This window comes from Ranitomeya imitator, chromosome 5 (genome assembly GCF_032444005.1).
Source record: "Ranitomeya imitator isolate aRanImi1 chromosome 5, aRanImi1.pri, whole genome shotgun sequence".
NCBI lineage: Eukaryota > Metazoa > Chordata > Amphibia > Anura > Dendrobatidae > Ranitomeya > Ranitomeya imitator.
In genome coordinates this window covers 452,567,784-452,588,743 of record NC_091286.1, presented here as the reverse complement: position 1 = coordinate 452,588,743, position 20,960 = coordinate 452,567,784, and the positions used below count along the sequence as shown (strand labels likewise).

Sequence of the window (20,960 nt, the reverse complement as noted above, 5' to 3'; positions counted from 1 at the left end):
ATCTACCTGTGGCTGTGCATTAGTGCACTCTATGTCCGATTCATCTTGTAATGGGCTGTTAACAATTTCACTTTCAAATCCAGGCACGGTATGTGTAAAGAGCTCCATGGAGTAAACTGTAGTGTCGCCTGCCGCATCCTTCACTTTTGGTTTTAGTGAAGGACACAAGGAAGCTTCTTGTTCCTGACCGGGAGCATCCACTGACGACTCGCTGCTTTTATATTTCGAACTTTCTGAAGAGGAGGCGAAAGAGCTAGAGGCTGAGTCAGCAAGGAAAGCCAACATTTTTCCTGCTGCTCCGGCTTTAAAAGCTGTTTTCCTACTCCCAGATAAGGGAGCCTTCGAGGCCTTGTGTAGCCAGATGATCATGCTGGCTCAACACCTCGAGCCTTTGGTGCTATTTTGCTTTTCCCACTACCACCAGATGCTCCACCACCACCATCAGTACCAGCTGGCAACGACCGCCCACGGCCTCTTCCACCAGACCTCCTCATTTTTGGGAAAATCTAACCAAAATAACAACTGTTATGTGGTACTGTAAAACAAGGTAGAAGGTGTATATAAACTTGTTGAGAATTTAAATCTCCCTTTTCTGGGGGGGAGACTGAACCAAAACTCAGGCCATGTGTATAACACTACACAATGTAAGTGGCAGAACGTGGCTGGCTGATATACGACAAACTAACAGAACTGACGTAGATCCACTTTGTGACAATTTAAATCTCCCTTTTTTGGGGGGGAGACTGCACCAAAACTAAGGCCCAGTGCATAACACTACACAATGTAAGTGACTGAACGTGGCTGGAAGATATACGACAAACTAACAGAACTGACGTAGATCCGCTTAGTGATAATTTAAATCTCCCTTTTTTGGGGGGAAGACTGCACCAAAACTCAGGCCCAGTGTATAACACTACACAATGTAAGTGGCAGCAGACGGACTATAAAGAGGGGGTATGTAAGAGCGAAACATACAAGTAGGAATGATCTTTTGGTAGAAAGAGATAAGACTGGGAGAACAACATGGGATAATCAGCCTAGGTTTATATCTACCTATAACCACAGATGGGAAGAGATGAGGAGGGTGTTAGATAAACACTGGTCCGTTCCATCAACCGATCCCCTGCTCAAGAACTGTTTATCGGCACGACCTCTCATGACAGCTCGTAGGTGTAATAATGTCAAAGATATCTTAGTACACAGTCACTACGTGGCGAAAACCCAGGACCCATTCAAAGCTGGGAAACAAAAAAATGGTTTCTTCCCTTGTGGTGACTGCCTGGCCTGCAGGAATATGGTTAGATCCTCCACATTTATTTCATCTGACGGTGTACGTGAATTCAGGAACAAATACCATATTACATGCAGCACGACTTATGTCGTATATTATGCGACTTGTACGTGCAAACTTATTTACATCGGCCTAACATCAAGAGAGTTACGTGTTCGTGTACGTGAACACGTACGTGATATCAAGGCAGCTAGAGAGGAGGAGGACATTGAGAATTTGAAACCAATTCCGAAACACTTTCGGAAACATCATAATTGTAATCCCAGGGATCTTAAAGTTTGGGGAATTGAGAAGATCCATACAGGCATAAGAGGTGGTGACGCCAAACAACAACTGGCCCAACGCGAATGCCGCTGGATTGCAGTTTTACACACACTTGCTCCAGCGGGTCTTAACGAACAGCTTAGTTTTGGTTCCTTTTTATAGTATTTGTCTCCGGCCGTTTTATATGTATGTTATTTATTTGGTGTTGTGTGTTGTCTTCTGTTATTTGTAAGTATTTTTAATTATTATTTTTCTTCTATACTTTTTTTAGTTTCAATTTATTAATATTTACCATGCAATTCGGTGTGCCATTGGGTGGAGTTTGTGCACCTCAGTGAAATCCATCGGGGCTCATCCCTGGACATTTTGCATCTGTCTTCTCTGACGTCCTTGATATCACAGCACTTATGGAAAAAAGAAAAAAGAAAAAAAGGAAAAAAAACTTTTTTCACTTTTATGTTTTTCATTATTTATATTCTGCATTTATTATTGCGGCTCATTTTTATCACCATATGTACTGTGCTGTATGTTCTTAATGTGGTGTAAAGTATTATATGTGGTACTAATTACATGTCATATTGTGTCTTTTACTATGTGATATTGAATGTTTTGCACTTTTCATGCACCTGTGTATATAGTTCAGCTCCTCTATGGGCTTCTTATTAATCTATGATTATATTAAGAATTATTGTTAGACGTAATTTTAATACATTGATCACACTGTATTCAATCACGGCTATAGGGCATGCAGGAGAGGACATAGTTGTTTAAGGGTTAATTGGTTTTTGAGGTACTTTCGGCTCCGGCTTTTTCTTTATCTGTTAGTTCCGCCCACATGGAGTCACATGACTTTCCTTGTAGCAGCACAGCTCCACTGTGCGCATGTCTGCTGACGTCCGAGGTTCGGGGCATTGTGGGCGGCGCCGCTTGATGACGCGAGCGGCTCAGTGACGTCAGTGCGACGGAACTGGCTGCGGCGCAATCTTGGATGCCGCCTGGGGATGCAATTCCCGGCCGGACGAGCGGCGACATGCGCCGCATCAGGTGGAAATCATCGTAGCTGATTACGTACATTTATATGGCACACCTAGGACATGTAGCAACACTGCCCCCTGACGAAGCTGACGCGAAACGCGCGTTGGGGCCACCACGTGGGTCATCCTGGTTACCAACCTTTGGGTAAGGATCAATAAGATCTGTTTATGGTGTCTTTCTTTTCCCCTTCTCCTTGGCTTTTGATTATTGACCGGATGTAGTGGTCACTTAGCCTGTGCGCAGGGCTATTTACATGTATACATAGCCATTAAGTATAGACTTATAGGGGTACTCTTATACTATCTGGTCCTTTTCCCGATTACTTTGTGGCACTATGCACTTTATTAATATTAAATTGGTATCAGGATTACCTACGTGGTGTCTAATTCCATCTTTTGCTACCATTCATTTTCCTTTTCAGTTATATGTTATGTTTAATTGAATTATGATTTTTGTATATTTTTCTGGCTATGGTTGCCAATTGTTGTAAAGAATAAAACTTGATTTTTGGACTTTAACTCCATTGTTTTTTTCTTATTGGTGTATATAAACTTGTTGAGAATTTAAATCTCCCTTTTCTGGGGGGGAGACTGAACCAAAACTCAGGCCATGTGTATAACACTACACAATGTAAGTGGCAGAACGTGGCTGGCTGATATACGACAAACTAACAGAACTGACGTAGATCCACTTTGTGATAATTTAAATCTCCCTTTTTTGGGGGGAAGACTGCACCAAAACTCAGGCCCAGTGTATAACACTACACAATGTAAGTGGCAGAACGTGGTTGGAAGATATATGAAAAAATACAAGGACTGTAGTACAATTTCAATCTCCCTACAATGATCTCAGGACAAGTATGGCAGCAATAAAAAGGACTGCTGCACACAAAAGTGTAGACAAATAAACAAGATAACTGTGCAGAAAGGAGCAACATGATTTTTGCTTTTAAAAAAGCAGTTGGTTTGCACAGCGGCATACAAACAGCAATGCAGCTATCAGGGAGCCTTATTAGGCAGCCTAATAAGCTACAGAGATGATGCACAAAAATATAATCTCCACTGTCCCTGCAAAGAAAAGGTGGTGTTGGACAGTGGAAATCGCTAAAGCACAAGCAGTTTCGGGGCTTAATCTTCCCTCCCTAACAATATATCCCTTCTTCTGATGCAGCTGCAGCAACCTCTCCCTATGCTACGATCGGCAGAAGTAAGATGGCGGTCGGCGTGCATGCCCCTTTATAGCCCCCAGAAAGCAAGCCAATCACTGTCATGCCCTTCTTTAAGATGGTGGGGACCGAGACCTATGTCATCACGCTGCCCACACTCTGTGCCCTCCTTCATTGGCTGAAAAATGGCGCTGAAAACGTCATACGAAACGCGACTTTGGCGCGAAGATCGCCGACCTCATGGCCGATCCCACACTAGGATCGGGTCAGGTTTCACGAAACCCGACTTTGCCGAAAGTTGGTGATTTTTTAATTTGTCCAATCTGTTTCGCTCAACCCTAGTCCCCACACTTTATATTAGCTCCCACACTGTATGAGGGCCTCTCACAGTAGTCCCCATATTAACCCCCAAGCTGTATGATGGCCCTCTCATTAACTCCCAAACTGTATAATGGCCCCAACATTTTTCCACACATTGTGTAATGGCCCCCTCACTATATGGGGGCTCCTTGAAATTTTATTCACATTGGACTAATTGGATTGTGAATATAATGTAATTCTTGTTGCCTACCTCTCTTGAGTGCTGAGTTCTACTTCTGTTAACATTTAATTAAGACCCCTGAGTCCCCCATGTACATATAGTAATAATGGCCCATGAGTCCCCTATGTACAGTAATAATGGCCCATGAGTCCCCCGATGTACAGTAATGCCCACTGAGTTCCCCCATGTACAGTAATACTGTCCCGAGTCCTCCCATGTACAGTAATAATATCAGTGATGGGAGCAGGCGGACATGTCACCGCAGGTATACAACTTGCAGTCTGTGTTGACTGCACTCTTTCGGCTTCTCTCAATTCTTTTTAATTGAAAGACGCCTAACGTATCTAGGCGGTCTGTGCAAATAGCAAACATGCACCTGCATGACCGCCTGATCGCACCTTATCGGACTCATGGCAGCAGGCGCACTGCACCTTGTCATGATTTGGCATTCTGCAGTCACATAGATTAACTGCAGACTTTTATCCCAAGCCGAGACTACCTCTTTAAAGGAAGCCTGACAGGTGATACAGGCTATTCAAACTATATGTGGATCGCCCCCCAGTAGGGCAGTGGGGTACTTGGATCTGGGCCCTTCGGTTCTCGAGGGAGATGTCACGGTGGCTGACCCGGTCCGTGGCCCTAGGGGACGTCCGTTAAGAAATGGGGGGAAATGTCTTTAAAGGGATAATGTTCATGACGCCACCTGTGGTATTCGGTCAGGGTGACCGACGCTGCTTAGGGGTCCGCTGGGGTGATGTTATGGCAGTTAGATGGTGTACCTTCCCACAGGTGAAGTATGTCCCCAGGGGTTCCCAGAGTGTAGATGGTGATGGTGTGAGGCGCAGAGAAAAACAAGGACACAAGGTTGCAGTCTCTTTACCTTTTTACTGACGGCTTCAGCATCCACAGTCCAGAGCACCAGATCACAGGGCAGGCGGAGTCCGGCCGGTCTGAAGGCAATTCCTGAGTCCCCTTATCCAGGTGGAAATCAGTAGCCTTCCTCTAGCGTCTGAGTGTTGTAGTCCCTCCCTGCTGAGCTTCTCGGTGAGATCCTCACAACTGTTGTTGGTGTTCTAGATGTTAAGTATTTCTCTCTGTCCCCCAGATGGATAGGAACCACCCGTATGACTGATGGCCTGAGGCTTTTTACAGGGACCCTATCACGCCCCAGCCCCCACAAGTTGCCACCGTGCCTCCTGGGTATAAGGTCGGGCAGCCAACGTGGTATTAACTGTCCTGCCAGTCTCTGAAGTAATGCGTAGAGATCCTTACTCTCTCAGTGTTCTGGCTACCGGATTCTGCGCCTCAGAAAGGAGGCAGCCTTTTACAGGGCAGAACTCCTCCTGGTTTCCTCTTCTTTTGCTATGACTTCGTTTCTCACCCGCTACAACACAATTCTCTTCGAGTCCTTTCTTAGGATGCTGCCGCACGTGGGGCAGGCGCAGCTCCTTGGCCTTCTATCTAGGCTTCTGACAGGATCCCACCCCTGTTAGGGACCACTCTGTCTGCAGCTCTTAGATGTTCCTCCTTCCCCCTGTCTGCCTGACAGGTCCTGTCTGGGTGAAGCCTAGTCTACTTCTGCCTAACTTTCTATCCAGCCCACCAGTTTTACCTAATTGTGAAGTGTGCCCTAATAGATAGGAGCAAAGCTCCCCCTGGTGGACTGGAGTGTGAAGTGTGGTGTATGGTTTGTGATACCTGGTAGGAAGATTTCCTTTATTGCCATCAGACGTAACATCACTCCCCCTGGTGGAAGAACAACATTACTGCAACGACCAGGACCCTGGGGCGCTGCACTTGCAGCGTGTATCAGGCCCCAGCTGTAGTGTCTCACCAGGTATGTTTGTCTCAGTAAAGCTGCGGCGTTTCAGAGAAAAACATACTAATAGCAAACGGCGCTGTGCACTAGTCTTACAGACAGGTCCCTGGCAGCTTCTCCCCACCCGCTGACAGTGCGGTGCTGTGCACGAGTCCTACAGACAGGTCCCTGGTGCCTTCTCCTCACACACTGACAGTGCGGTGCTGGGCACTAGTCCTACAGACAGGTCCCTGGCGGCTTCTCTTCGCCTGCTGACAGTGACTGACAAATGTCATCCTACGTTGGCGTATAACAGAGACTTGTCAGTCACTGTCAGCAACCGGAGAGAAGCCGCCGGGGACCTGTCTGTAGGACTAGTGCCAAGCACCGCACTGTCAGTGTGCATTAGAGAAGTTAGCCAGTGGTTTGTTCTCATGGAAAACGAGTACTGCAAAGTGGAATTACACTTAACGATAAAGGGCAATAAGATACCCAGTGGACCAGGTATAGTATTTCATGGCTGCATAGGGCTTCTCTCTCAATGAGGAACTGAGAGAACAGGTATCCTGACAATGAATCGGAGCGATAGGTGATCGTTCTAGTTGTAAATGAAACCTTCTGACGTAGGAGCACAGGGAAGCCTTACAACAAGATAAGATGCTAGTGGAATTTACAGGGCAGCCCAACGTGTTCGGAAGGCTGTACTGCACACAGAGAGCACTGTTAAGGGCTAATTGAAAATATCAGCTTTCTTTAGTTGGCAGCATTCGTGGATTTACCATACAGTAGCCAATTGTTTTTTCTACCAAGCTGTGAAATTCTAAATCTATATTCGTAATTTAAATGTAGGAAAATCTTATAAAACATGCATATCTTTGGAAAGCGGAAATAAACCGGAAATCCTGGAGGAAACCCACACAAACACAAAGAGATCATACAAACTTCTTGCAGATTTCGTCCCTGGTGAAATTAGAACTCAAGCGCCCTGCCTGCAAGGCAACAGTGCCCAGTTAAGATGTCAGCAAAACTGCAGCGTATTTGGTAAATAAAAGAATATCATTACTCATATTCTCATAGCCTATACAGTCATGTTATCTCTTTGATGGAGTTAATTAAACTGAAAGATTCTCTTTACAATGAACCTCACAGTTGTTTCATGAATCAGACACTGGCTCTGTAATTTCAGTAAGGTGTGTCTTATTCTGCAACGCTGCAGTGTTGCAGAGAAAATACACAATTACAAGCCGGCTGGGGACCATGCAGCTTCTGTGACTTGTCGAAGAGACCAGTTTCTGTCTATTTCTCCACACCCCGCTCCTCTTCAGTTGTCACACCGTTGCCGCCGCTTGCTGTATCCTCTCATACTTACCCATCCTCGGCGTCCCGGCGCGGCTCCTCTTCTGCAGCGTCTTCCCTTCGGCGTCCGCTCCCGCCTCCTGCTGCTCGTTCCCTGTGCCTATGGTCATCTGTGCATTCTAGTGCCCTAGGCTGCCCTTGGTCTCTGTGCATTCTCGTGCTCTCTGACTTTTGGTTTCTGTCTCCGTCTCTCCAGTACCCTGCTCGTTCCTGTGTTCCTGCGTTGTTCCTGCCAGCCACTACATCTCTGAGTATGTCCTATTTTGATTCTCAAAATCGGACCAGAAATATACATGCTCTGAGTTTCACAGATCTCATTCTCAGATCAATGATTTGCAGGGATACATGAATGGATCTATGAAAGTCTATGAATCTGTGTGCTGTCCGATAAGTAATCAGGCAGCACACAGACAATTCACGCTAATATGAGAATGGAGTCTAAGGGAGGTTGTTTTAAAAACAACAGAATTACTCCACGTCATAAAATTCAAATACAGAATAAATATTTGCTTACACTGACAGCTGACATCTTGTCTGATTAGTATTCTGTTGTTTCTTCTCCATCTGATCAGACCTTCATGCTGACATCTCCCAGCCACAACTTGTCTTGTAACACTGGTCACCGCAGCCCTGAAAATAACAAGGTCACGCATATTGTATTTGTGCATTGGTCTCCAGAATAAAAAATCCCCAACACTGCGCCCCAGAATACAAATATGTATTCCCACCAGCAACATACCAATAGCCATGGATCATTCAAAATATAAACTAATTAAAGGGAACCTGTCACCCCGTTTTTTCAAGAAGTGCTAAAAATAGCGTTAAATAGGGGCAGAGCTGGGCTTTACATTAGTGTATTTTGGAGCCTTTATTCCCCACCTATGCTGCCGAAATACCTTTGTACAGTCGCTGTCTTGGGCTGTCACTCACGCTGGTCAGGTCATATGGGCGTGGTGACAGCGCTGTTTCTCCCCCAGATCTCCGTTGGTGGCGTTCAGGAAAATGGCCGCGGGATGCCGCGCGTGCGCAGATGGAGATCGCGGCGGCCATTTTCCTGCAGCCCGCGGCCATTTTCCTCAAGCCCCGGGAAGCCGAGAAGAACCATCTGCGCACGCGCGGCCTCACAAAGATGGCCGCGCCCACCGATAAACGGCTGAATAGCGCAGATCGCGCTATTTTCCTTGAAGCTGCGCAGTGGATTCGCCACTTGGACATGCGCACACCACTACGCCACCAACGGAGATCTGGGGGAGAAACAGCGCTGTCACCACGCCCATATGACCTGACCAGCGTGAGTGACAGCCCAAAACGGCGACTTTACATAGGTATTTCGGCAGTATAGGTGGGGAATAAAGGCTCCAAAATACACTAATGTAAAGCCCAGCTCTGCCCCTATTTAACGCTATTTTTAGCTCTTTTTGAAAAAACGGGGTGACAGGTTCCCTTTAACCCCTTTACCCCCAAGGGTGGTTTGCACGTCAATGACCAGGCCAATTTTTACAATTCTGACCACTGTCCCTTTATGAGGTTATAACTCCGAAATGCTTCAACGGATCCTGGTGATTCTGACATTGTTTTCTCGTGACATATTGTACTTCATGATAGTGGTAAAATTTCTTTGATAGTACCTGCGTTTATTTGTGAAAAAAACGGAAATTTGGCGAAAATTTTGAAAATTTCGCAATTTTCAAACTTTGAATTTTTATGCAATTAAATCACAGAGATATGTCACACAAAATACTTAATAAGTAACATTTCCCACATGTCTCCTTTACATCAGCATAATTTTGGAACCAATTTTTTTTTTTGTTAGGGAGTTATAAGGGTTAAAAGTTGACCAGCAATTTCTCATTTTTACAACACCATTTTTTTTTAGGGACCACGTCTCATTTGAAGTCATTTTGAGGGGTCTATATGATAGAAAATGCCCAAGTGTGACACCATTCTAAAAACTGCACCCCTCAAGGTGCTCAAAACCACATTCAAGAAGTTTATTAACCCTTCAGGTGTTTAATAGGAATTTTTGGAATGTTTAAATAAAAATGAACATTTAACTTTTTTACACAAAAAATTTACTTCAGCTCCAATTTGTTTTATTTTACCAAGGGTAACAGGAGAAATTGGACCCAAAAAGTTGTTGTCCAATTTGTCCTGAGTACGCTGATACCCCATATGTGGCAGTAAACCACTGTTTGGGCGCATGGGAGAGCTCGGAAGGGAAGGAGCGCAGTTTGACTTTTCAATGCAAAATTGACAGAAATTGAGATGGGACGCCATGTTGCGTTTGGAGAGCCACTGATGTGCCTAAACATTGAAACCCCCCACAAGTGACACCATTTTGGAAAGTAGACCCCCTAAGGAACTTATCTAGAGGTGTGGTGAGCACTTTGACCCACCAAGTGCTTCACAGAAGTTTATAATGCAGAACCGTAAAAATAAAAAATCATATTTTTTCACAAAAATTATATTTTTGCCCCCAATTTTTTATTTTTCCAAGGGTAAGAGAAGAAATTGGACCTCAAAAGTTGTTGTCCAATTTGTCCCGAGTACGCTGATACCCCATATGTGGCAGTAAACCACTGTTTGGGCGCATGGGAGAGCTCGGAAGGGAAGGAGCGCCGTTTGACTTTTCAATGCAAAATTGACAGGAATTGAGATGGGACGCCATGTTGCGTTTGGAGAGCCACTGATGTGCCTAAACATTGAAACCCCCCACAAGTGACACCATTTTGGAAAGTAGACCCCCTAAGGAACTTATCTGGATGTGTGGTGAGCACTTTGACCCACCAAGGGCTTCACAGAAGTTTATAATGCAGAGCCATAAAAATAAAACAAAATTTTTTTCCCACAAAAATTATTTTTTAGCCCCCAGTTTTGTATTTTCCCTAGGGTAACAGGAGAAATTGGACCCCAAAAGTTGCTGTCCAATTTGTCCTGAGTACGCTGATACCCCATATGTGGGGGGGAACCACCGTTTGGGCGCATGGGAGGGTTCGGAAGGGAAGGAGCGCCATTTGGAATGCAGACTTAGATGGAATGGTCTGCAGGCGTCACATTGCGTTTGCAGAGCCCCTAATGTACCTAAACAGTAGAAACCCCCCACAAGTGACACCATTTTGGAAAGTAGACCCCCTAAGGAACTCATCTTGATGTGTTGTGAGAGCTTTGAACCCCCAAGTATTTCACTACAGTTTATAACGCAGAGCCATGCAAATAAAAAATATTTTTTTTTCCACAAAAATTATATTTTAGCCCCCAGTTTTGTATTTTTCCAAGGTTAGCAGGAGAAATTGGACCCTAAATGTTGTTGTCCAATTTGTCCTGAGTACGCTGATACCCGATATGTGGGGGGGAACCACCGTTTGGGCGCATGGGAGGGCTCGGAAGAGGAGCATCATTTGGAATGCAGACTTAGATAGATTGGTCTGCAGGCGTCACATTGCGTTTGCAGAGCCCCTAATGTACCTAAACAGTAGAAACCCCCCACAAGTGACCCCATATTGGAAACTAGACCCCTCAATGAACTTATCTAGATGTGTTGTGAGAACTTTGAACCCCCAAGTGTTTCACTACAGTTTATAACGCAGAGCCGTGAAAATAAAAAATCTTTTTGTTTTCCCACAAAAATTATTTTTTAGCCCCCAGTTTTGTATTTTCCCAAGGGTAACAGGAGAAATTGGTCCACAAAAGTTTTTGTCCAATTTGTCCTGAGTACGCTGATACCCCATATGTTGGGGTAAACCCCTGTTTGGGCACACAGGAGAGCTCGGAAGGGAAGGAGCACTGTTTTACTTTTTCAACGCAGAATTGGCTGGAATTGAGATCGGACGCCATGTCGTGTTTGGAGAGCCCCTGATGTGCCGAAACAGTGGAAACCCCCCAATTATAACTGAAACCCTAATCTAAACACACCCCTAACCCTAATTCCAACGGTAACCCTAACCACACCTCTAACCCTGACACACCCCTAACCCTAATCCCAACCCTATTCCCAACTGTAAATGTAATCTAAACCCTAACCCTAACTTTAGCCCCAACCCTAACTGTAGCCCCAACCCTAACCCTAACCCTAGCCCTAACCCTAACCCTAGCCCTAACCCTAGCCCTAACCCTAGCCCTAGCCCTAGCCCTAGCCCTAACCCTAGCCCTAGCCCTAACCCTAGCCCTAACCCTAGCCCTAATGGGAAAATGGAAATAAATACATTTTTTTTATTTTTCCCTAACTAAGGGGGTGATGAAGGGGGGTTTGATTTACTTTTATAGCGAGTTTTTTAGCGGATTTTTATGATTGGCAGCCGTCACACACTGAAAGACCCTTTTTATTGCAAAAAATATTTTTTGCAATACCACATTTTGAGAGCTATAATTTTTCCATATTTTGGTCCACAGAGTCATGTGAGGTCTTGTTTTTTGCGGGACGAGTTGACGTTTTTATTGAAAACATTTTTGGGCATGTGACATTTTTTGATCGCTTTTTATTCCGATTTTTGTGAGGAAGAATGACCAAAAGCCAGCTATTCATGAATTTCTATTGGGGGAGGCGTTTATACCGTTCCGCGTTTGGTAAAATTGATAAATCAGTTTTATTCTTCGGGTCAGTACGATTACAGCGATACCTCATTTATATCATTTTTTTATGGTTTGGCGCTTTTATACGATAAAAACTATTTTACAGAAAAAATAATTATTTTTGCATCGCTTTATTCTCAGGACTATAACTTTTTTATTTTTTTGCTGATGATGCTGTATGGCGGCTCTTTTTTTGCGGGACAATATGACGCTTTCAGCGGTACCATGGTTATTTATATCTGTCCTTTTGATCGCGTGTTATTCCACTTTTTGTTCGGCGGTATGATAATAAAGCGTTGTTTTTTGCCTCGTTTTTTTTTTTTTTTCTTACGGTGTTTACTGAAGGGGTTAACTAGTGGGACAGTTTTATAGGTCGGGTCGTTACGGACGCGGCGATACTAAATATGTGTACTTTTATTGTTTTTTTTTTTTTATTTAGATGAAGAAATGTATTTATGGGAATAATATTTTTTTTTTTTTTCATTATTTTGGAATATTTTTTTTTATTTTTTTTTACACATTTGGAAATATTTTTTTTTACTTTTTTACTTTGTCCCAGGGGGGGACATCACAGATCAGTGATCTGACAGTTTGCACAGCACTCTGTCAGATCACTGATCTGACATGCAGCGCTGCAGCCTTCACAGTGCCTGCTCTGAGCAGGCTCTGTGAAGCCACCTCCCTCCCTGCAGGACCCGGATCCGCGGCCATCTTGGATCCGGGGCTGGAGGGAGCAGGGAGGGAGGTGAGACCCTTGCAGCAACGCGATCACATCGCGTTGCTCCGGGGGTCTCAGGGAAGCCCGCAGGGAGCCCCCTCCCTGCGCGGTGCTTCCCTGCACCGCCGGCACATCGCGATCATCTTTGATCGCGGTATGCCAGGGGTTAATGTGCCGGGGGCGGTCCGTGACCGCTCCTGGCACATAGTGCCGGATGTCAGCTGCGATAAGCAGCTGACACCCGGCCGCGATCGGCCGCGCTCCCCCCGTGAGCGCGGCCGATCGGCTATGACGTACTATCCCGTCCAGGGTCAGATAAGCCCAGGGCACCTCGACGGGATAGTACGTCTAAGGTCACAGAGGGGTTAACCAGAACTGTGCCCCCTGTGACAGTCACTGGTGAAGGGATGGGGTGGAGATACGTGTCACTGCGCATGATTGCGTCAGTGATGTGAAACCAGAGTAGCTTCCTCCAGAACACTACATATTGAGAGGATTAAATGAGAGTTATGTTATTTATGGGTTGGTTTTAGTGGACCTCCATTGAGCAGGTGGGAAGGAGTCTACCGTATCTCAACCATATCTCCACCTGCAGTATCCTGACAGGACCTGTGTGATGTCGACATCATGTGATCAATCACATGATGGAGGAGCCACATGGTCTGGGCTTAAATGGCTGACTGCCAGAGCTTTCAGTGTTCAGTGATTGCCTGGAAAGAGAACACATCAGGAAGTTGTGTGCTCAATCTGAACCAGGGACATTGCTGCCTTTTTTGTTTCTTTGCTTTGCTGTTTTGCCCAGAGGGCCGTGTTTCCTTTCCCAGCTTGGTTTATGCTGCTACAATAAACCAAGCCTTTTCTTAAAGAGACAGTGTTCCAGTTATACCTCTGTCGAGCTGAGTGAGCCGCTCTACCACAGGTGGTGTTAGAAGTGTGTGTAGTTTCCCAGAGAACACGTGTGGTGGCCACAAGCCAGCATAGATGTCAAGATGACCAGTAAGTTGCTTATACAACAAATGCAGCAGCATCAATAACACCAGCAGCAGATTGACTTACTGGCAGAGGCAGTTCGTGGAAGGCCGACAGCCCCTCCCCCAAGTCCAGGTGACGACACATACATCCGGAAGACAGTAATAATAATAATAATTTTTATTTATATAGCGCCAACATATTCCGCAGCACTTTACAATTAAGTGGGGACATGTACAGACAATAAATTCAGTACAAGTTAAGACAATTTAAACAGTGACATTAGGGGTGAGGTCCCTGCTCGCAAGCTTACAATCTACAAACGGTAAGATGAGCCATGCAAAAAATGACCCCTGGTGATGTGGAGGCCTTTTTGACGGTGTTCAAGTAACATTAGGGGTGAGGTCCCTGCTCGCAAGCTTACAATCTACAAACGGTAAGATGAGCCATGCAAAAAATGACCCCTGGTGAGGTGGAGGCCTTTTTGACGGTGTTTAAGTGGGTGGCAGATCTTGAGAAGCTGCCACCAGAGCAGTGGGCGGAAGTGTTGGCCTCCTATTTGACAGGTGAGCCCCAGAAGGCCTATTATGATTTGGCCCTGCAGGATGTGCAGGAGTATGCCAAACTAAAAACTGAAATTTTGGATCATGACAGTACCCTCCTCTCAGCAGGGGGCCACCAGACCCCCAGGTTTCCCAGGATACCGAGCATGAAAGGCCCGGACCAACCAATCCACATGGACCGACCGCGCCGGAACCCATGACCAGTCCTCAGGACCATAACCCCTCCAATGAACCAGATATTGAAGTGAACGGCGGACCATGCGAGAATCCACAACACGTTCCACCTCATACTCAGTCTTACCATCCACTGAGACAGGCGGCAAGTGAGACAAAGACCCCCCTAATGGAGACCCCAACGGCTTTAAAAGAGCTTTATGGATCACATTGGGGATCCGTAGAGATGGAGGAAGGTGCAAACAGAAAACCACAGGATTGACCACTTCCATAATCTCATAAGGGCCAATCAACTTAGGCCCCAACTTAGCAGAAGGAACCTTAAGTCTTATATTCCTGGTAGACAACTAGACCTTATCCCCAACCCAGAATATAAGCCCCACAGATCCTTTTATGCCAGCAAAAAATTTATATTTGCCCTGAGCCTCCCCAATGTTCCTCTGGACCTCCATCCACACCTCCCCCAACCGCTGGATCACCAAATCCGCCCCAGGACATCCGGAATCCAGTCGGGAAAATTTCCCAAAATGAGGGTGAAAACCATAATTCCAGAAAAAAGGGGAGGTGCCCGTGGACTGATTAATATGGTAGTTAAAAGCAAATTCAGCCAAAGGCAAAGAAGAACACCAATCATTCTGCCAAGCTTTGGTCAGACATCGCAAAATTTGTTCCAGAGACTGATTGGTCCTCTCAGTCTGACCATTAGTCTCCGGATGGTAAGCGGACAAAAAGGTTAAACAAATGTCCAACCTTTTACAAAAAGATCTCCAAAATGTGGAAGCAAACTGTACACCCCTATCCGAAACCACACTCCAAGGCACACTATGCAACCGCACCACATGTTTGACAAACAATTTAGATAACATTTCAGCATTGGGCAAACCTGTCAAAGGCACAAAATGCACCTGCTTACTAAATCTGTCCACAACCACGCAAATGACAGTACTACCATCGGAAGGAGGAAGATCGGTGATAAAAATCCATGGACAGATAAGTCCATGATCTATCTGGAATTGGCATTGGCACCAATTTACCGGCCGGCCAGTTATGGGAGTTTTTAGCTCGAGCACATACCTCACAAGCAGACACAAATCTCACAACATCCAAGGCCAAAGGGGACCACCAAAAGAACCTAGCAATGGCTCGCCAAGTGGCCGAGATTCCAGGATGCCCACTCAGGGCCGAGTCTTGGAACTCCCAGTGCACCCTGAGATGAAATTGCACAGGCACAAAAAGCTTACTAAATAGGCCTCGATGGAGGAGCAAGAGACTGAGCCTCACGAATCTCCTGGTCTAATGCTTAAGAAACCCCAGCCACTACTACACCATGTTGAAGAATGGAGGAAGGAGGTGATATTGGGTCCAAACTACGAGATAAGGCATCCGCCTTGATATTTTTGGAACCCAGCCAAAAGGTGATAGAGAACTGGAATCGTAAAAAAAAAAACAGTGACCATCTCGCAAAAAAAGTGACCATCTCACCTGCCTAGGAGTCAACCTTTTGGCAGACTCAATGTAAGCCAGATTCTTGTGATCCATAGCTACAGTGATTCGATGGACCGCTCCCTAAAATAAAATGCCTCCATTCTTCGAAAGCCAGTTTAATGGCTAGTAGCTACCGGTTACCGAGATCATAATTCCTTTCTGCAGGAGAGAACTTCTTTGAGAAGAAAGCACAGGGTCTTAAATTGGTTAAAGTGGTGGGTCCCTGAGACAATACCGCCCCCACCTCCACTTCAGAGGCATCCACCTCAATAATAAATGGTTCAGATGGATCCGGTTGGATCAATACGGGGCGGACATGAAACACTTCTTTAACTAAGAGAACGCCGTTATAGCTGAGGCTGACCAATTCTTGATATCAGCCCTTTTTTGAGTCAGATCAGTGAGGGGTTTGACCATCTGAGAGAACCCCCTTATGAACTTCCGATCATAATTATCAAACCCTAAGAAACGATGAAGACCTTTCAAGTCTCTGGGTTGTACCCAATCCACAATGGCCTGAACCTTTCTAGGGTCCATACGAAAACCTCCAGCAGACAAGATGAAACCCAGAAAGGACAGTTCCTGAACAAAAAATGAACACTTCTCCAGTTTAGCAAAAAGAGAGTTCTCCCAGAGCCTCCGGAAAACTGCATGAAGGTGGCCCATGTGAGCCTGTTTATCAACCGAGTAAATTAGGATATCGTCCAGATAAACCACCATAAAGAGCCCAATAAAGTCAGAGAAAACATCTACTATATAATTGTCTAAGGGTCACTTCCGTCTTTCTGTCTGTCACGGCTATCCCAAGTCGCTGATTGATCGCGGCAAAACAGCCACGACCAATCAGCGACGGACACAGTCCGGCGGCAAAATGGCCGCTCCTTACTCCCCGCAGTCAGTGCCCGCTCCATACTCCCCTCCAGTCAGCGCTCACACAGGGTTAATGGCAGCGTTAATGGACCGCGTTATGCCGCCATGTAACGCACTCCGTTAACGCTGCTATTAACTCTGTGTGACCAACTTTTTACTATTGATGCTGCCTATGCAGCATCAATAGTAAAAAGATCTAATGTTAAAAATAGTTAAAAAAAAATTAAAAAATCATTATATACTCACTGTCCGGCTCCAGCCCAGGCCTTTGCCGCTCCACACGACGCTAAGGTCCATGCATTGCGGTCTCGCGAGATGATGATGAGATGATGTGCTATATATTACGTGGCTGGGCAATATACTACGTGTCTGTGCTATATACTACGTGTCTGGGCAATATACTACGTGGCTGAGCAATATACTATGTGGCTGGGCAATATACTACGTGTCTGGGCAATATACTACGTGGCTGAGCAATATACTATGTGGCTGGGCAATATACTACGTGGCTGGGCAATATACTACGTGGCTGGGCAATATACTATGTGGCTGGGCAATACACTAGGTGGCTGGGCAATAGACTATGTGGCTGGGCAATATACTACGTGGCTGAGCAACATACTATGTGGCTGGGCAATATACTACGTGGCTGGGCAATATACTACGTAGCTGGGCAATATACTACGTGGCTGGGCAATATACTATGTGGCTGGGCAATATACTATGTGTCTGAGCTATTTACTACATGTCTGAGTTATATACTATGTGGGCTGTGCTATATACTGCGTGGGCTGTGCTATATGCTATTTGGCTGTGCTATATTTCTCTGCTGTATCTGTGCATCATGAATCATGGTATGTGTTAAAGAGGGAGGCCCACTGAGACTCTTTCGCCCAGAGTAGGCACTGGCTTCACTAACTGGTCACGCCCGGCCGCGAACAATCAGCGACAGGCGCAACTCACCCGCGAATTGGCGTGGAATTTGAACCACGCTTCGCTAATTGGTCACGCCCGGCCGAATCCTTTGTATAAATTGCATTATTCTCAAAACTTCATAAATAAACTACATAACTCGTACATATTCTAGAATACCCGATGCATTAGAATCGGGCCACCATCTAGTGGTTAATAAAATTCTGTAAAACTGCTGGTGCATTAGTCAGACCGAAGGGCATAACAAAATTCTCAAGCAGCCTCTCAGAAGTGAGAAAAGCAGTTTTCCACTCATCCCCTTCCTGTACCCGGATAAGGTTATATTCTTCCCGGAGGTCCAACTTGGAAAACCATCTAGCCCCAGACAATTGGTTGTATAAATCAGGAATAAGTGGGAGGGAGTAAGTATTCTTCACAGTAACCTTATTTAACTCTCGAAAATTGCTGCATGGGTGTAATCTACCATCTTTTTTTTAACACAAAAGAACTCAGCTGCCACAGGTGAAACCGAGGGGCAAATGTGCCCTTTACGGAGACTTTCTGAGATGTACTCATTCATGCCAGCTCGCTCCGGAGCAGAGAGGTTGTACAAACAAGCCTTGGGCAATTTAGCATTCGGAACAAGGTCAATAGTACAATCAAACGGGTAGTGTTTCAAACAATGTAGATACTCCAGCTCCAGATATTTTATTATGTTGTTTGTTTTGTATAATGTTTTATATTTTCACCTGAATATATGTGGTTCCAGGACCTTCCCGATTAATCATGTGACATATGAGGGGTGTGTCATAGGTCTGTGTGTGCTATAAGTGTAGCTTTCACTTTGGGAATCCCATAGGCATGAGTAAGACCTAGATGGGTCGAAACGCGTTGCCGTAATTTTTACAATTACCTGTTTGTGTCTACTGTTATAGTCTGGTGATTAAGGAGCGACATGCGACTAGCTCTGAGCAGGTGGTAACTATACTGACCGCAGTCCCTAAGCTCGACACAACACTAGAAGTAGCCGTGGAATGCTCCTAAATCTGCCTAGGCATCTCGTCACAGCCTAAGAGCTAACTACCCCTAAAGATAGAAGCAGGAAAACTATCTTGCCTCAGAGAAAATCCCCAAAGGATAGATTAGCCCCCAACAAGTAATGACTGTGAGAGGAGAAGGAAATGACATACGTAGTATGAAACAAGATTAAGCACAGGATGCCACTTCTAGCTAGATAGAAATAGTACAGGACAGAACGCTGTGCGGTCAGTAATAAAAACTAGAAAAAGTCCACCGCAGAGGAATGCAAAAATCTCCACAACTGACTAAAGGTGTGGAGGGCAAACTCTGCTGCCCAGAGCTTCCAGCCTAGCTGAATAGATCCATACTTATAAGCTGGACAAATGAACAAAACATAGAAAGTGCTGAACAACAAAGTCCACAACAAGTGAACTGCAAAAGGACAAGCAAGGACTTAGCTTTTGCTGAACTGGTCATAGTGTCAGGAAAACCCTAAGAGCAATGACTCCAGGCAGGAACAATTGACAACTGGCATTGAATGAGGGATAAGGCCAGACTAATATAGCCGAGCCAGAAAGACGATCAGTGAAAACAGCTGCTGAAGCTAAATCCAAGAAGCAGCCATACCACTCAAAACCACTGGAGGGAGCCCAAGAGCGGAATTCACAACTCCTCCCCCCCCTCTTGAGGAGGGGTCACCGAACCCTCACCAGAGCCCCAGGCCGATCAGGACGAGCCAAATGAAAAGCACGAACCAAATCGACGGCATGAACATCGGAGGCAACAACCCAAGAATTATCCTCCTGGCCATAACCCTTCCACTTGACAAGATACTGAAGCTTCCGCCTCGAAAAACGAGAATCCAAAATTTTCTCAACCACATATTCCAACTCCCCCTCAACCAACATCGGGGCAGGAGGATCAACAGATGGAACAACGGGCACCACATATCTCCGCAACAAAGATCTATGGAAAACATTGTGGATGGAAAAAGGGGCTGGAAGGGCCAAACGAAAAGACACAGGATTGATAATCTCAGAAATCTTATAAGGACCAATAAACCGAGGCTTGAACTTAGGGGAAGAAACCTTCATAGGAACATGACGAGAGGACAACCAGACCAAATCCCCCACACGAAGCCGAGGACCAACACACCGACAGCGGTTAGCAAAATGCTGGGCCTTTTCCTGGGACAACGTCAAATTGTCCACCACATGAGTCCAAATCTGCTGCAACCTGTCCATCACAGAATCTACACCAGGACAATCAGAAGGCTCAACCTGCCCTGAAGAAAAACGAGGATGGAAACCAAAATTACAAAAGAAAGGCGAAACCAAAGTAGCCGAACTGGCCCGATTATTAAGGGCAAACTCGGCCAACGGCAAGAAAGTCACCCAATCATCCTGATCAGCAGACACAAAGCATCTAAAATAGGCCTCCAAGGTTTGATTAGTTCACTCAGTTTGACCATTTGTCTGAGGATGGAACGCCGAAGAAAAAGACAAATCAATGCCCATCCTAGCACAAAAGGCCCGCCAAAACCTGGAAACAAACTGGGAACCTCTGTCAGACACAATATTCTCCGGAATGCCATGCAAACGAACCACATGTTGAAAAAACAATGGAACCAAATCAGAGGAGGAAGGCAATTTAGGCAAAGGTACCAAATGGACCATTTTAGAGAACCGGTCATAAGCCACCCAGATAACAGACATCCTCTGGGACACAGGAAGATCCGAAATAAAATCCATGGAAATATGCGTCCAAGGCCTCTCCGGGACGGGCAAAGACAAAAGCAACCCACTAGCACGGGAACAGCAAGGCTTAGCCCGGGCACAAATCCCACAGGACTGCACAAAAGAACGCACATCCCTCGACAAGGAAAGCCACCAAAAGGACCTAGCAACCAAATCTCTGGTACTAAAAATCCCAGGATGACCGGCCAACACAGAACAATGGACCTCAGAAATTACCTTACTTGTCCATCTATCAGGAACAAACAGCTTCTCCACAGGACAGCGGTCAGGTTTATCAGCCTGAAACTCCCGAAGCGCCCGCCGCAAATCAGGGGAGATGGCAGACAGAATCACCCCTTCCCTAAGAATGCCAACCGGCTCAAGGACTCCAGGAGAATCCGGCAAAAAACTCCTAGAGAGGGCATCCGCTTTAACATTCTTAGATCCTGGAAAATACGAGACCACAAAATCAAAACGGGAGAAAAACAGGGACC

General features: G+C 45.6%; 1 long non-coding RNA gene across 1 annotated transcript in view; it reads right to left on the bottom strand.

The window, feature by feature from the left end:
- LOC138638168 (uncharacterized) overlaps positions 1-20,960 on the bottom strand; it is a 114,867-nt gene that overhangs the window by 23,694 nt on the left and 70,213 nt on the right. Inside the window, exons 2-3 of the long non-coding RNA XR_011312459.1 lie at positions 7,965-8,080; positions 1,848-1,959 (exon numbers count right to left, since the gene is read on the bottom strand). This is a non-coding gene — a long non-coding RNA (uncharacterized lncRNA). The remainder of the gene's footprint in view (positions 1-1,847; positions 1,960-7,964; positions 8,081-20,960) is intronic.